This window comes from Falco biarmicus, chromosome 4 (genome assembly GCF_023638135.1).
Source record: "Falco biarmicus isolate bFalBia1 chromosome 4, bFalBia1.pri, whole genome shotgun sequence".
Taxonomy (NCBI): domain Eukaryota; kingdom Metazoa; phylum Chordata; class Aves; order Falconiformes; family Falconidae; genus Falco; species Falco biarmicus.
In genome coordinates, this window is record NC_079291.1 from 20,903,417 (window position 1) to 20,915,654 (window position 12,238).

General features: G+C 37.8%; 1 protein-coding gene across 2 annotated transcripts in view; it reads right to left on the reverse strand.

The window, feature by feature from the left end:
- Positions 1 to 12,238, reverse strand: part of GOLGA4 (golgin A4) — a 95,507-nt gene that overhangs the window by 78,294 nt on the left and 4,975 nt on the right. The gene's annotated exons all lie outside the window — the stretch shown is intronic.

The following is a 12,238-nucleotide window of genomic DNA, read 5'->3' on the forward strand; positions in this document are numbered from 1 at the left end:
TTTATCTTCCTCAAGTACACCAGTTAACATAGGCTAAACAAGAGAAATACGACATTATGGTACTGTCTGTGAAAGATAAATGTGCATCTGCAAACAGCACTGGTTCTGGTAGATAATTAAGAATACAGGTCTGTTCCAAATTAAATCTATAGCAGTCATTAAGGTATTTCCATGGGAAAGGGAACAGAGCATACATATAAAAGACTGTGTTTTCATAGCAGTTGACACTGCTCTAATTGTCAACGGCAGTAGCGCACACACCACTGCAGTCCCATTCCTTGCCTTGTGCTAGCTCCAGTCCTTGTCAGACCCTTCCCTTAGTCATTTCTGCATGTTGAGTCTGCAGAAAATTAAACTGACAAAAAAGCAAATACTTCTCTGCTGACTAACTGTGTGAAGTCCCCCGAGTAGAGGTGCTGCTGCAAGAAAGACAGAAGCAGGCACAAGCTGGATAGCTTTACGTTGCCAGAGTTAATTCAGATCGCTCAGGAACATTCTTTGCCGAGCAATTTGCTTAACTTTAAACTGAAGTAAACCTACTAAGTGCTACTTCAAGTTCAGGTAACAAGTAATCCTGTTACCCAAAGAACTGATACTATCTCAACCAGTAACTATCTTAGTTGCTAATGATGGTTGAACTATTCATGCATATGGCCTCCAGCCCAGTCTAATCCGATTTTTAAGATACTGTCTTTAAGTTACTGCAGCTTTCTGGAAGTCACAAAAAAGCCATGGCCATAAATTATGAATATGGCTTTCAATACTCTTTTTTCCACACCTACAACTCCAGTACTTTATAAAAAATGAATGAACTTGCTAGCAGCTAGTTCTTTCAATCCAGTCATCCGTCACAAATATGGAAAGACATAAAAGAAAGCAACATAACATATGTAGCATTTCTGATAACTTTTTAATGTTGGTTCATATTTTGTTTGGAAAGCAGGTTTGCCATGTTTGCCATGTTTAAATTTTTCTTTACATCATCATCAGGCTGTTAAAATAATGTTTAATACAAAATATTCTTATTATTCCTACTGGATAGTATTTGCCATTGAGGGAGTTACTTTAGAAATAAATGAACATGAACTGCCAATAGAGTAAACAAACCTAAGCAGAAGGGAGCATTAATCCTGTAACAGGAGATACTGTCCAGAGCTTATGTATACTCCACTGTTCTTTACAGACAGTTTATGGAATGTTGCATTTGGTAATAATTGCAGTTTTTACTCCTAATCATAAAATTCAAAATACTAATGTTGATGTTAAAGCAGTCAGAATGTACCATATATAGATGCACAGGTGATCAGTTTCAGTTCGGAAGTATTTTGATCTTTACTTCAGCACAAAGGTTACAAACGACAGCACACTATCTGACAGCGCAGTGAAAACTGTGACAACTCACTGTACCAGCAGCCAACGGAACGAGGAGAAACACTTGTGCAGAGTAAATCCTTTATAGTGCCGTGATTAGAACCCTAAAAGCTTTCATATGAATAAAAGGGATAATCAGAGCATTTGCCTAGCTTGATTTGATGGCCATTTTTAGTTCTGAATCTCTAATGTTGTGACTTACAAGCACCACCAGGTGACAGTGTTCTGGAAGATTGTGCCTCTACAGAGTCATTATCAGTATTACAAATGCAAAACTACACCAACAGTGGGATGAGAGTTTTAAAACATTCAGGTCAGGAAACTGACAAAACTCAAAGTTTCTACACCAACTGTACAATCCTTCCATATACAAAGTATGGGCTGCTCCGAGTAACTTGCTGGATATCAAATAGTAAATTTCTTTACCATGTTGCTTAGCAGTCTCTTTGCTTGTATTTGTGTATTCATATATTCACCTGTGGTGCTCAGATATAGGTCTGATCTCAGTGAAAGTAAACCTGAGCAAAACTGTTCATTAATAGCCATTTTGAATAAAGACAGTGAGTAACTTGAGGGAAAACTCAGATTCACGAGTGTGTTCAAAATGCACAAGGCTATAAGAAAAGCAAGGGCACTGTCCAAGAAAGCTGAAAGACAGCCTAAAGGCTGCAGCTGTTCAGACTGCTAAGACAAAAGGAATTAACTCACTTCAGAGTGAAGAAAAGCTGACAGGCAATGCAGCTCTGCACCTTGGGAGGGAAAGGAACCTCTCTGGTATAGTGGGAAAGTTGCTCAGAGATCACATTCCATGCTACGCACCTCTCTTTCTGAAAGTACAAAGTGCAAGTTCAGTCAGTAGTTAGGACAGCAAAAGGAGGAAAAATACTTGGATTTATTCAGCTGAAAGACCATGAGCTATATTTTCATGAACGGGAATATAAGACATGTAGAGATTTAAAAGGGAGTGACAGGATTTCATCCTACAAGGGTCCTACTTTCCTAAAACAAAAGTAATTTTATTACTACCTTGTTAAGTGCCACTTCCTTTCTGCTATGTCTAGAGCATCAAAACCCTTCTCCTAACTTCCATTTCACTTTAATTGTACTTTATAAGATGTGAATGCCACAAAAAGGGAGACAATGATGCTATAAAACAGCAGATCCTTTATACCAACAGTGATGCTAGTCACGAGTTTGATTTGAAATTAGCTGGCAGCAGATTCTCATTTGAGTACTTCAATTCTTATTTCTAAAATCAAAATATTATTTTTTTAAAAGACAAACACATACCCCCCCCCCCTCCAATAAATCTGTATGGGCAGGGACCTTGTATCTGAAAAGAGAAAATACCTTGCTCCTGAAGACAGAGCTTCTTCATGGCAGTGAAGTGGGCTGGGTTTGAGGAGACCTCTGTTCTGTTCCCAGATCTCCCCATGGCCTGGTCACCCACCCTGGGCAAGCTATTTTGCATCGAAGTGATTCTATTGCTATTTTGATCAGGAACAGTGAAGATACCCAATTTCCTACAAACATATGATTAGTTTTCCATTTTGCTTGCCCAAATGCTGATAGAAAGGTCAAAGGAATGACTGCTTCTTTAGATACTTTTCAAACATACTGAGATACACATTCCTAAGGCACAATTATCTCCCTGCTGGGATTTTTCGGATTCTATTATCATATTTTCCCTTAAAGCACTGCCATTAAGAAACAGCAAATGACTTTGCTTAATCATTTCTAGTCAGCAGGGCTAAGAATACTTGCAAAGGTCTTGAGACACTGAGGTTATTCAGTTGAGAAGAGCTAAAAAATCTGATTTAATTTGTGTAACCCCTTTAGCTAAAATGCAGAACATCTAAAATCGCATCAGTGCAGATGTTGTACCCACCAGAACTCACTGCTGAGGAAAGTCACTGAGTCATAGCATGACAGATTCTTAAAGAAGCGTACTGAATAACATTTGCAACTATCAAGGTAAGGAACTATTTCAAGGAGATTCCGGAAATATTTTTTCCCAATTAGAATACAGTATAGTTTGATAAGTCATTAAGGAAAACATTCACTTTCCTTCTGTGGCATCACATTTACAAAACTGATGGATGCAGAACACAAAAAACCCCAGTGATTTATGAATAATTATACTACTTCCCTGCATCACAGTTTCTACAATCTACAAAACAGAAAAAATACACATTTTTGTTCTGTGATTACACAAAGCCATTACATATAAAGGCACAAAGACAGCAGTTTTGTGTAGCTAGATCTATCAATCAGTACTTGAATTCAGGACATGTGAAGGTTATGAATGTAACTTATCTCTAAAGAACACCTGACTAATTTCAGATTAGGAATTTGTCAACGTGTAAGATAATATCCTAATACTGCTATAATGTTGCTCTAGTATTGTCATACTCTAAATTCCCTAGTACTCTTACTTTTCAAATGGTTTGGAGGCAAATGTTTCTCATCCTCCTTTACTCCTCTTCCTAACTCCCAGGATTTATGACAAGCTTTGCCATCCACTGAGTAGGATGGAATATCTGGTTGAAGAGACTGAGGGGTTTAGGCCTGATATTCCTTTCACATCTGACCTGCTCCTCAAGGACAGGCCCATAGGGCACTTCTACATCAAGAAAAGTAACTTACCTTTCAGTTGAAAATAGTTAATACTTCATCAGCTCTGCTGAACTACTACAGGAGCAGAGTTATTATTCAGTATTCACTTGCATACACGATATCTGGATTTCTTCTGAAAGCAAGTGCTTCAGAAACAAGCGTGTGGTAGGTCTGATGGTATGCCCATAAAATAAACATGAGTCATTTTACAGGTGAGTAGAGTTCTGGAAAGCCCCAGGTGCTGCACAGCAACTTGGTGGTGGATATGGGATTGAAACATGGACCATTTGATACTGTTCCCAAATGTACCATTTAAAGTATCTTTAACCCTGTGGTCTAGAAGACATCCTTACTTAACTGTGTATACACACGATGAAAAGAGATGCTCCCCTTGTATTCTCATGTTATTTCATTGTCTTTAGGAGCTTGCCTGTATGTAAGGATGGCATGCTGACATGCTTCCTTTTTATTATCCCCCTTATCTGCAAAGAAATACTGCCAATGCAGAATCCTGAGATATGAAGCAATTCTTTACTTGAGAAAATTACTATTTAAAAAGAAGCAATTATCAAACTGTTCAGAATGTTCCAACTATGTGATCTTCCATCTTCATCTGTTAACATGCACTATTTCAAATTACACTCAAATTGTAATAATCAAATTGTTCTCAGACTTTGCTCACCTTACTTTGTCACTTTGATTCCACACTCCTCTCGCACACACATGAGGTTTTTCCCCGCTTATTTCAAAAAGGCCAGAGACATTGCATTTGGCTTAAAAAATACCAGGTACAGCTCACAGCACAGTTATGTTTAATTATTAATATAAAATATACCTTCTAATTTATGAATATAAAATATTCTACATTGATGAGCATATCTATTAAAATGGATCAGTTGCCTTCTAAATGGCAAAATACCAGTTTTCCAAATATCCAAAACAAACTGATGCCTGTAATTGAAGTATTACAATGTTACATTTACAGAGGAAAAAAACCACAAAAAACCCCACACAAACCAACAAACTATCACCACGAAACAGTGACAAGTCTTCCCACAAGTACTTCCGCCAGTAATCTGCTTAAAACCACCTGGACTTTCCTGTGGCTCTGAAGGGGGAGGGGGTGTTAACATAAAGGCTTCAATTACAAAGTTCAATTTACAAACTAAGCTGACCTCAACTTGTACTCCAGCAGCTGAAACTTCATTTAGCATATCAACAGGGGGAGATAAGGTAAAAAAGATGCTGAGCTGATGGGGACTGCCTCAGTATTAACCTGCATTCACTGTCTCTGCATCTGACTGAGGTCGTAGTCAGAAAGTTCAGTGCTAGAAAGACACCGGCAATTTTACAAGTTCATTTGGTCCTACAACATAAAGGAAACTAGCTTGGTACAAGAAGATCAAGACAACTGTGTCATTTCTTACTTGTCTGGCTAAATTAAAGGATTTCAGAAAATTTATTATGTCAGATACTGCCAGGTCCTTCTTATGAAGCCAGGAACCATATTGTAAGCTTCTTATTCTGATTTAGCAGCAATTTGCATGCAACCATAGAAACTCTGAGTTATAATGCTACTCACTACTTACTAAAGAGTTGTTACGGTTTAACCCTAGCTGGCAATTAAGTACCACACAGCTGCTCGCTCGTCCCTGTCCCCACTGATGGGATGGGGAGGAGAATAGGAAAAAGTTAGAACCTGTGGGTTGAGATAAGAACAGTTTAATAACTGAATAAAGCAAAGAATAATAGTAACAACAACAATAGTAATTGTCATGAAGAGGAGAGGAACAGAGACAAAAAAAAAAAAAAAAGGAAAAAAGCAAACCAAGTGATGCACAATACAGTTGCTCACCACCCACTGACCGATGCCCAGACAGTCCCTGAGCAGCGATCAGCAGCCCCCAGCCAACTCCCCCCAGTTTATATACTGAGTGTGACATTCTGTGGTTTGGAATATCCCTTTGGCTAGTTGGGTCGGCTGTCCTGGCTGTGCTCCCTCCCAGCTTCTCATGCACCTGCTCACTGGCAGAGCATGGGAGACTTAAACAGTTCTTGATTTAGAGTGAGCACTACTTAGCAAGAAGTAAAAACATCAGTGTGTTATCAACATGATTCTTATGCTAAATCCAAAACACAGCACTGTACCAGCTGCTAATAAGAAATTAATTCTATCTCAGCCAAAACAAGGACAAGAATTTCTAATTTTTACTCTGTGAATCTTTTATATGAAATGCAAGTGATAATACTTTTTCAGAGAAGTGCTACATTGACCCATTTACCAGAGATGAAGGCCAGACCTTCTGCTCAGACAGGTGGGCCTGATGTGGATACTTTGGTCAAAATACAGACAACAAACAACTCATGGAAACACTGAGATGTAATTCTATCCCCTACCAGTAATGACTAGAATAGAGACATGTTATCAAGTCTTCCACTTCCAAGTGTAAAGTGTCATTTATTGTTCTTCTGTTATTCTGCTTTATTCAGTTAATCCCTGTAACTATCCAAAATAGCAAAAAATGTTATTCCTACATCATGTAGCTCCCCAGACCTCTGTTCAACTCATTCTTCAACATAAACTGCCACAAGGTAATCCTGCAGTTAGGACACTGAGAGAAGAGAAAAAGCCCATTGTGGTGAGAAAAAGTGTTGCAAACAAAATTTCAGAATTATACTATAAATATGCACACAAATACTTAGAAGGAAGGCATAACTTCCTTTTGGCTCTGTTCAGATACTGCAAGCAAGATAACTCTTCGCTTGCTGTCATAATGCTTTAACCACCATCATGCTATTATATAATCCTTTGTTCAAAGCGTACTCTTAACAGTACTGCAGGAAATACTTTAAGTGCAAATTTCTCCTCTTCCTCCATGTACTAAAAATTGCTTTCAGTTAATCTGATTAGGCACAATATGAAGGTTCATGCATTCACTAATTTTATTATTTGAACTATTTTTATAGATATTTAATTCTTTATAGCCTAGTGGTCCAAACTTTTGCCAGTCCATTAAGGACAATACTAAGCAAGTAACATACTGCATGTAAGATCAAATTTTGTTCTTGCCAACCTTTATTACAAATTTTTAATTTCTTATGGCTACGAGCAATGTTGGAAAGTCCCATTGGTTAATATACTGCTCACAAGCCATGTGGGTCTTGGGGTCTTCTGGTACAGTCCATTTAGATTACAGGTGGAGCCACACAGGAAGTTAAATACAGGGAGGTAACTGTGGACTATTACAAAATAACAAACCACCATGAACGAGACTGCTTTAGCTTCTGTGGTGTTGGTAATCCAGAGTACCAAGTGCATACTTATAAGCATTTTCTTGTTGCCATCACCTTACAGCCTGCAAACCTGCCATGAAGCTACCGAGCACTTTTTGGAAGTGACTTCTCTTACCTCACTCAGCAGCCTGAAATATTTCAGAATCAAGGTGGTACTTCTCTGCAGCTCAAAGGAGAAATTGCTGCTTCAGGAGAATACCTAGTCTCCAAAACCAAAACTAGAAAAGCAAACATAATACAGGTAAACACAGTGGTTGTTCAACACAAGCCTCAGAGCAAAGAGAACACAGATAGGTGGTAGACGGCAAACACAATCCAGTGCAGAGAGACAGGTACATGAACAGTCTTCAAATCACTCTGTCCAAAAGTGAATAAATTTTTTTAACTTAAAAGATCTGCACTTTTTGCATTCAGTTTTGTCTTTTTTTAGCACTGCTTTACAAACAGATGAATCCAGGTGCGTCATTTATGCAGACACACTCTTAAAGAAGACAAATGCAGAAAGGATCAAGTCAAAAGCTTTGTTATAGGGTGCAAAGGAAATAATGAAGGGGGAGAGAGTTCCTTCATGCTTATTTGAGAAGATTACCACTGCAGACAAGAAATTTAACTCCTGTGAAATAAACTCCACTAATGACAACAAGTAATTTTACTTCCAGTTAGTGTAATTAATTTCTTTTTTGCTGTAGTGGAGGAATTTTGTTGCTTTGTTAATTTTGTCTAACACTAAGACTGCTCAAAGGCGAAGGCTATTCAAAGATACAAATACCAAAAGCACAGAAAACTGAGGTTTGCTTCCAGTGTTTCCAGAACAGATGATTTGGGTGGAGGAAGGGGGGGTGGGGGGGGGTGGGCACGTGCAGGGGAGGAGAATGTAAACACTTAAAAGGCCTGCTGACTGAAGTGAAATGCTTCCTTTCAGGAATGAGAAACATACCATGTACATTAGTTAACACAAAAAATAGTTTTAGATTTTAAGTCAAAACCAAGAGTTGTTTGCTTTTTAACACCACCTTCTGACTTGTATTTTAAATACTTAAGTATACTTCTGTTTGTTGACATATTTGGAAATAGGGGGAAAGTATATATACTGAAAATATAAACTATTAACAGAATCCAAAACATGGGACTCAGAATCAGACCTCACAGTGCAAATACAGAAGAGACAAAGGATCAGAAAACAGCATCACTGCAGAGATAACAGTACAGCATTGAGAAATGTGAGCAGTGGTACTGCCCAGTGTTAAGAATACCACTGTCAGGTCTTCAGTACCACAGTTTAACAGCCTTCACATCGTTGTGATCCTGACCTTCGGAGCACTTTTATTATAGCAGCCTGCAGCAAAAGCCTACTCCTGGCCAGTGAGAGGCTGCAAACAGCAGCAGCTTTCATCAGCTATCAGAGATAAAGGCTTATACTTCTGCACCTACTTCTCTCTCTTCGTACCTTTACTATACCCCTACAAACTCCACTCCTTTTTTTTTTCCTCTGTGCTCAGCCAAAGAGTTCCAAGTCCTGGGTTGCATTTACTCTCACGTTCACTGTGGGGCACCTGGAAGCCCACAGTGCCTCCCACCAACTGCTGACCTCCTACAGACTTAGCACCACGCCAGTCACAGGCTGGGTCAGAGCAGCTGGGTGAGCCACTGGTGTTACTTTCCAGGCCATATGTTGGGCTGTAACCTTTTATTTCTCAGTATTGAGGTAATTTCAAATTAAAAGCCTCTGGATTTTTTACAAAGTCTCCCAACAAAACTCACATTTCTCATCTTAACCTAGCACAGTCACTGGCGGATGTAAAATAGTTTAGTTCAGTGGTGCCCTTTAATCTTATACATTGTTGCCCAAAAAAAGAGCCAGTAAGTAAAATAACTGCATCTAAGAAAAACTTAGATGAGTTTCAGTTCAGTGTCTTCCTTACAACTTTTTTCTTGATTTCAATAATTTCTGGGGTAACTCTTTATAAAAACATCTCATAGTATACTTTCTGGATATAGTACTATACTACTTCTTTAAATCTGATAAATATTGAACAAGTGCAAACCTCACAGAGCTAATTTGAAATAAGAGTTTCTACTGTTTTTCCTCATCCCGCATGAAAAATTCACACCCCCTTGGGGCTTTTTTTTTTTTTTTTAAATTGAGGTGTGCATGTTTTAACAGTAAAAACATATAGATAGGAAGCCACTTTTTTCCTGTTCTAGGTTATAGTCCACACATTACTTCCACACTTATAGATGACAAATTATAAGGAACACAACTGTTATGTAGTTTCAAGTAACTAAATTTTAGTTGTATCAACCACATTTTTATGTTTAGGTAGCAGTTATTATCCTACTGGTTAAGCCTGGTACCATCTTTTACAAGCAACCCAGCCAAATGTCCTCTCTGTAACATACAAAAGTAGATAAACGCAGGTGCAAAACTGGTCGTTCTAAAAATGAACGTGGCTGTCTTCCTTACCAGGAATTGAAAGCTGTGGTATTTTCCTCAGGAAACAGGCAAAGCTTGAAAAGTCAGCACACATCTTACTTATTCTGGTCTGGTGACTATTTAAATTTCTTCTCAAAGGTTTTGAATTAAAGCAGACATGGAGAGTTAGGAGAATACTGCGACACCTTCAGTGAAGGAGTAACCTAACAGCATGAAATTGTCATTTAAATTGCTTGTCATTAGACACTGCAACCTGCTTGAGATTACATTTAGCCTAGTTTAATATTTTAGTACATTATGTCCTGGTTTATACATATTGCATTTATGTGTATTTTTTTTTAATATATATATATATAAACAGAAGTTACAATCTCTGTTGGTGACTTGAAGGATTCTTAAATCAATGGATTGAGATGTTTTATTTTCATTAATAAACCCTAAAAGTATATGTTTTCATCATTAAGTAGTTAAAAGAATCTGAAGTCTATAACAAAGTAACAAAACTAGGTTGTTGCATAAAAGCTTAAGGTGTGGTTCAAAGTACAGCTTTGCTCTGAAAAGTTACTGTAAAAACAGTATTAAAAAAATATCCTTATTTGTTGCGCCTTCATTCTGACACCAGATATGCTTTCTGTAGTCATGTAGAAAGCTTGGGGTTTTGGTTTGTTTTTTTTTGGCAGTGGTGGGGTGGTTAGTCCCCTTCCCGAAATATCCAGGCCCACAAACCTGACCTTGGCCCCTGTAGTCACCCAGCATTATTTCCTGCTCATGTCTCGCTTCCTGTAACAAAAGTTCTCCCTGCCAAATGGTGTCCTCATTACAGTTGTGTAATCCCAGTTTTCAAAAGTGATGCCCTTGGTGACACCTGTGTAAGCTGAGCTGAGGTTGCATAAGTAAGCAACTGGGTCTCTTTAGGTGGATGCTAATAAACAAGTCTGCACAAGAAATTGTAATCCAGTTTGTGTGTGCTCTCTCTTTTTGAGCTGAACTGCTCAAAATAGTAAGTGTAGAAAATCCTCAGGCATGAATCATCACAAAAGTTACTGGATCTCCTTTTGAATGCTACAGAAACATTGAGCAAGACCATTGTGTCACTCTTCAAAATTAAATCATGCTGCAAGTAGAACTGCCCAGTATACATGTGGCATGACATCTGCTTGCTTTTATACTGCTTTTACATTTGCTCAGCCTAGAAACAGCAGAAGACAGATTCTTTCTGATGCATCATCTATAGCTTTGTTCCGTTTCAATTGGTTTGACTTTTGCTAATGCAATTCAAGAAGTCTCACAGAGTTGCACAGATATCATGCACAGGTGTAACAGGATATCCCTTAACAATCACGATTATTTGCATGATCATCTTAAAAACCTCTGAAAAGGCAAAAAAAACCCCCTTAGAAATTGCAAATAATCTTTTCTTGTTCATGTATCAAATAGAGAACTCTGCAATGTAAAGTTTTCCTAGATCAGAACTGGACATTACATAAAGACAAATACTTGCTTTTTACTCCAAGTCACAAAGGCTGAGCTGCCATAACCTTCAGATAATTAAACATGAGTACACATAGAGATAAATTTGCTACAAAATCTAAGTAGTAATCCGATGTTCAAGCTCTAAAATGCAATGTACATTTAAAGGAATATTATAAATGTAATTTAGTTTAATTATTTTTAAAAAATACTTTCAAGTTATATATCCACTTTGCAGGTTGGCCAGTTCAAGTGTTTTAACCAGACATTTGGAGTCTTCTAGTAGCTTCACTCCCTAGCTGAATGAAAGATCCACATATCGTCATAAGAAAGACTGAAGAGGAATATGCTATATTAAAATCCAGTATAAAGTGAATGACTAAACTAAAGACAAATGTCAACAGGTTAGACTTTACAGACAAGTAAGACACGATTTTAACTGTATTTAATTTAAATTAATTAAGTATGATGAACATTTCTGTGAGCTTTTCACATTTTTCTTCTTCCTTGTTGCTTCCTAGTGTTTGAATTCCATTAGCATTGCATTTCTCTAAAATGTCAAGAATAGGAGCATTATTTTTTAAAATATTTGTACAGTATGATAGTCCTAAAATCTCAAGCATTGGAGCTACTACCTGCTCTAATTACCACCTGGGAAAGCTGGTTTTGCTCTAGAACTTGAGTGCATATACCTTATAGACAGATTTTCCTGAATTCCCAGGACTAGCTTCTGTGACCAATATACAGATTTGACAATCTCTAAAGTGCAGTGCAGTTCAGAGCCTGACATTTAAAATTTAAATTACACTCTTCTTTTGGTTCTCCAATTTAACAGTACTTCCGTGAAGGAAACATCCACCTTCCCCTTCAAATAACGATGCAGATTTATGTCAGACATACAGCAACAGAAGAGGAGAAATGCACTGGAGCAGCAAGCAGCAGCATGCAGCGTGTAGGCTCAATACCGATCAAAAAGAAGCATCTTTCTCTGTTTGGCTTGCAGTTATTCCATTTGGTTGTTCATAAATACATTTGACAGAGGGTCAACTTTGT